Source organism: Budorcas taxicolor, chromosome 22 (genome assembly GCF_023091745.1).
Source record: "Budorcas taxicolor isolate Tak-1 chromosome 22, Takin1.1, whole genome shotgun sequence".
In the NCBI taxonomy this organism is placed as follows: Eukaryota; Metazoa; Chordata; class Mammalia; order Artiodactyla; family Bovidae; genus Budorcas; species Budorcas taxicolor.
The window spans coordinates 37,356,190-37,361,812 of record NC_068931.1 but is presented as its reverse complement, the minus strand read 5'-3'; the positions used below and the strand labels follow the sequence as shown (position 1 = coordinate 37,361,812).

General features: G+C 34.5%; 1 non-coding gene and 1 pseudogene across 1 annotated transcript; both read left to right on the top strand.

Moving 5' to 3' along the window:
* The first annotated feature begins 377 nt into the window (after positions 1-377).
* Positions 378-471, top strand: LOC128067615 (uncharacterized; annotated as a pseudogene).
* A 157-nt stretch (positions 472-628) lies between these two features.
* LOC128067614 (small nucleolar RNA U2-30) lies at positions 629-698 on the top strand. Its single transcript, XR_008201422.1, has one exon. It is a non-coding gene; the product is annotated as a small nucleolar RNA U2-30 (small nucleolar RNA).
* Positions 699-5,623: the final 4,925 nt, after the last annotated feature.

The following is a 5,623-nucleotide window of genomic DNA, read 5'->3' as shown; positions in this document are numbered from 1 at the left end:
TAATTTACATAAAAAATTATTCAGTGATAAAACTGATAAACACAGTGTTTGTACAACCCAGTTCCACTCATTCCCTTATATTAATGGATTTTCATTCCATGTGTCTAGGATGTTATCTTTCTGCTTTCAACTTTAAACTTGTGAGAATATCTTTGTTAGCTCTGACAGTAACAGAAATGCGGAGCCAGTGCAGGGAAAGGATAGAAAGAATAAGAGAACCCAGAAGCACACAATCTGCAGGCATTAAGATGCTGCCATCTCTGAATGACAACTGAATTTCTGGAAAAGCCAAAGTGTTTGTAGTACGAAAGGCTGGATTTTATTACATTGCCAATCACAGTTTTATAACACAACTTTATTCTCTTAGTCTATAAAACTATACCTACAGAAAATAGCCAAATCTGAGTATCAGAAGATGCTAGTCTACCTACCGCCCAGTCTATCTGATGCGTGATCTCTGTAGTTCTGAGAAGCAAAAGAGTAATTTAAAATTAGGAGTGTGAACGTTGTATGTGTGTGTGTGTGTATGTGTGTGTGTGTGTAAAGTTGACTGGATAACTGAGGGGCTTATTGGTGGATAAGTGAGAGTTGGCTGTGGGTGTGTGTATATGAAAGGCTGATCAGTTCTGAGCAATGATGAAAAGGTTTAACTGCAGACCTTTTTAACTATGAAGGTTTCTACACTTGACCTGAGCTCAGGATTAAAAAAAAGTATACCTACAAAATATACATAGATAAATAATGTACATGTATATCATATATATGTATTATATGCATACAATTTATGTGTATATAAATGAAACTAAGGTAGCATAAACACAGTATTATATACTTATAAAAATAAATTTTGCATTAAAGAGAATCCCATGAACTGAGTAAACACAATCTGAGAATTTCTAGATGTCATGGTGCATCTCCAATTCTCATATCCATACGTGACTACTGAAAAAATCATAGCTTTGACTAAACAGATCTTTATTGGCAAGGTGATGTCTCTGCTTTCTAATACACTGTCTAGGTTTGTCATAGCTTTTCTTCCAAGGAGCAAGCATCTTTAATTTCATGGATACAGTCACTGTATCACAGTGATTTTGTAACATGACCTTTATCAAATTATAGAACTTGCATTTTATTTTTCTGAGTGATACTTAAAGGATCACAAATAGATACTGAACTTGTTAAATGATTTTTTACAAACTTCTTAAACAAATTATTTTTGTTTCTTTTCTTCAGACAAATTTTGGAGTACCTTGAACAATTTTCTAATGTTAAACCAACGTTGTATTCCACGGTAAGCCCTCTTGATCAGACATATCTGAAATAGCATGCTGTACAAGTAATTGGAAAATATTCATTTAAACACACACAGAACTCATTTGTGAAAACTGACTTTGTTTTGAATCATAATTTTAAAAAATTAGTATTACACACTTTATGATAGCAGTGCAATTGAATTTGAAATAAATAGTAAAGTGATAATTAGAAACTTCATTTAGTTGAAAATTAAAAAATGCTTACACATAATTTAAACTAAAATTAAGAAATAGTACAGAACAAAAATGAAAGTGCTACACATCAACATTTACATGTTGACACTTTGTGGAAAATGTATAGCCTTAAATACTTTTATTACATTTTTCAGCTTGTGGATTTTAGATCAAGTAGATATCAAAGATTTAAGCCTAAAGCATTTATAAGTGGTCCTACCATTTGCCATGGATTCTAGGGGAAATCTTCAGTTTATTTTCATGTGTTTGTTTACTTAAGCCTCCACGGAGAGTTTGTCTACATAAGTGAACCTGCCATGCTGTATAAAAGAGTGTATTTATACATAAATTCTTAAGATGGCTGATGGTTCAGCATTGATTTACTTCCCTGGATTAATGTTCTGCCTTTGTATTTGGCTTCATACTTTTTCTGGCATTTTTGTAATCTCACACATTTACTTAAAAATTATTCTATCTTCAGTATTTTCTTTCAAACATATAAAAGTGTTTTGTAGTAGTAGGTGTCAGTAATTCTCATCTGCTTCACTACTGGAAACTTATATCGATCTTATTATTTTTAATATATATTCTTTCAGTTTAAAATATTATGGTATTTCCATGATGATTTCTTCTTTAAATGTAGTTCACAGTGTGATTGCATTTTCACCAGGATCTTCCCCCTCCTTTTTAAAATTGCATTTCATTTTTGTTGCATTGACAACATACTTTGGTTCGTATCAAAGAGTCCCTTCAGTATTCATGGAAATGCTTTACACTATTATACTGTCCATTTTTATAAAAATTAATGATTCTCTTAAATGTATTTTCTAATTGTTAGGTATATAGTTATATATGTGTAAAGCTTGTTCATCATGCACTCAAGTTCTTATATCTGTACTAGTTCTTGGCTGCTTGATCTATCAGCAGCACAGAGGGATGCATTAATATTTCCCTGTATGATTGTGGATGTGTGGATATCATCTTTAATCTGACACGTTTTCATTTGTGTATTTGGGGCTTTCTTTTTAGGTATCCTACTGGGTTTTTGATCATTCTACTTGAAGGCGACTGTGTCATTGATGCATTTGCTCACCTCTGCTGTTCCCTTTCCTTGTCATTTCTGGCATTATCTCTTAGAACCTCAGTTCCTCCGTTTAAAGTGAATTTTTACATTCTGTCCAGTGTTTCCGGAGGTTTGAAGTGGGAGGGTTTTCACATTTTGTTAATATCTTGCCAGGAGGGCCTGAAGTTAATAGATTTCATTTAACCTATGGAACTGGATGAGATCACCTGGGCAAGAGAGTATAAAACAAAGAGAAGTGAGCGGAGGGCTGATCCACAGGAAACTAATATTTAGAGGATGAAGGAAAGTGAAACCAAGTATGACTTCCTTCTATTTCAGAATCTCTGCAAATTTTTCCCCTTAGAGGGCTCATAAATTTCCAAGTATGCCAAAAAGCAAATTAAACATAGGTAATAAAACAGAAGTCAGTCTTTCACACAGAGTCATTTGTATCTTAACCAAATATATAATATGGTAATTAGAACATTGGCAGATAGTGTGCATTTTGTGCTCAAAGGCAGTTTGTTTTTTTCTTGTGTATAGAGATGTACCAGAATCGTTCTCCTTTTATTGAGTGTTAAATATAAGGAAAACTTTTATTGCTGGCATTTTATAAAAATAATCTGATGTCTACTTTTATTCGTTTTATATTGAACCCTTTGGCAAAAGACAGCCTCGTCATTGTTTTCTGTCAATCTTCAGATGGGGAAAACAGAAAGATTTCAAGCTGGTATACTCTTTGAAAGAAAAAGCAATAGAGAAAATGGCAAAGACAGATAAAAGAAAATGAGATTTACAATGTCAGCTAAACTTTAGGGATGAGAAAACACGAAAAGATCCATAGTAGAGCATGACTAGGGTAAATACCGACAGTTCTGACAGATTTTAGAGATATACCAAACTTCCTTGGCTAAAGGAAATTGACCAGAAATGTTAAGATAGTTTCTCTTATAATACTGTGCATGCTCTTGCAGTTTACAGGCTATAAAATCACATTGTACAGAGATGGGATCAAAACCAAAAAATTATCTAAGGGTACAGAGTCAGTGAACAATGATGAGTAAGTATTTGAACTTTGGAGAGGGGTAAGGGGGCTACAATGCTGTCACTGAAATTTTTTCTAAAGGGAAAATACCTACAAGTTGCTTCAAAAAAAAAAAAAAAAAAGAAGGGAACTTCTTTGCAAAGGCTGAGGCTTTAGATGAACAAATAACTTCTTCAACATTCTCAAATATATTAAACCCAACTTCATATGGTTAGTATAAAATAAAATGGCTGAATTATACTTAAAATATTTAATTCAGAATGTGTAAAAAAAGCAATCAAAGTTAGAAGCAAATAAAAATATGTGTATTTCTTATATACATTACCATGTGTAAAACATATCACTAGTGGGAAGCTTCTGCATAACACAAGAAGCTCAGCCTGGTGCTCTGTGATGACCTAGAGTGGTGAGATGGGGGAGGGTGTGTGGAGAGGGAGGCTCAAGAGGGAGGGGATATGTGTATACTTATGACTGATTCATGCTGTTGTATGGCAGAAACCAACTCAATATTATAAAGCAACTATCTGCCAATTTTTAAAAAAACATGCATTTCTGCCCAGTTATTACACTCCACTATCATCTCTGCAGAAAAGCAGCATCCTGAACTTTCTATTTTTCTTAGTTTGACGTCTAGCTGACATATTTACTATTGAAATATTTGTTGGAACTGTGGAATTCTGCATTTAGAATTATCAGCTGTTTGTAATGATGATTTTCCTGAGTCATAACTCTTTGATAGCTAATGGACTGAAATGAGATTACTAAATCTTCACTGATGGAGGCCAGTCAGCAGCCATGATTTTAGAAGCAAAGCCTTTGAACATCCTGATCCCTCTACTAGGTTGCTTTTCTAGCCACTTCTTTCACTAATACCAACTCTTCCTTTCTTTTTTTTTTTTTTTCTTGCTACAGCACGTGGCATGTGGGATCTTCCCCAATCATGGATCAAATCCATGCCCCCTACAGTGTAAGCATGAGTCTTAACCACTGGACCACGAGGGAAGTTTCAAAACTCTTCCTTTGCCTCTTAGCTCAAATTTGTCTCCCCTACATCCCTCCTCACCCAGCAAAGCTTAGTTCTCTTTTTCTTTTTTAAAAAGATTTATTGAAGTATAGTTGATTTATAATGTTGCATTAATTTCTGCTGTATAGCAAAGTGACTCAGTTACACATATATATTTTTTTCATATTCTTTCCCTTATGGTTTATCACAGGATATTGAATATAGTTCCCTGTGCTACACAGTAGGACCTTGTTGTTTATTCATCCTATATATATAAAATAGCTTGGGATTAGCAGATGCAAACTATTTCAGTTCTCTTATGTTGTCACTTTTCTTTCATAACTCTTATTCCCATTTATGGTGTACTTCCTTCAATTATTTGATGTATGCCTCTATCCATCAGTGAGCTCTCCATCAGTGAGTTCCATAAAGCCAGTGATGAATGTTCTCATATTCCCAATCACTAGCATCAAGGCTGTCACATAGTAGGTGAAAACATTAATTGAATGAAATGAATGAAATACAGCCATGTACATTGGTGTCATATAGGCTTGTACCTCTAATCTCCTATTTCTTCTCTTTGACCCTTAACTCATCTTCCCTTTTTCATCAACCACTGTTCCATTTTTGGATGTCTCCATAGGGCAGAAAGTGAAGAGGAACTAAAAAGCCTCTTGATGAAAGTGAAAGAGGGGAGTGAAAAGGTTGACTTAAAGCTCAGCATTCAGAAAATTAAGATCATGGCATCTGGTCCCATCACTTCATGGGAAATAGATGGGGAAACAGTGGAAACAGTGTCAGACCTTATTTTTTTGAGCTCCCAAATCACTGCAGATGGTGATTGCAGCCATGAAATTAAAAGACGCTTACTCCTTGGAAGGAAAGTTATGACCAACCTAGATAGCATATTCAAAAGCAGAGACATTACTTTGCCAACAAAGGTCAGTCTAGTCAAGGCTATAGTTTTCCAGTAGTCATGTATGGATGTGAGAGTTGGACTGTGAAGAAAGCTGAGCACCAAAGAA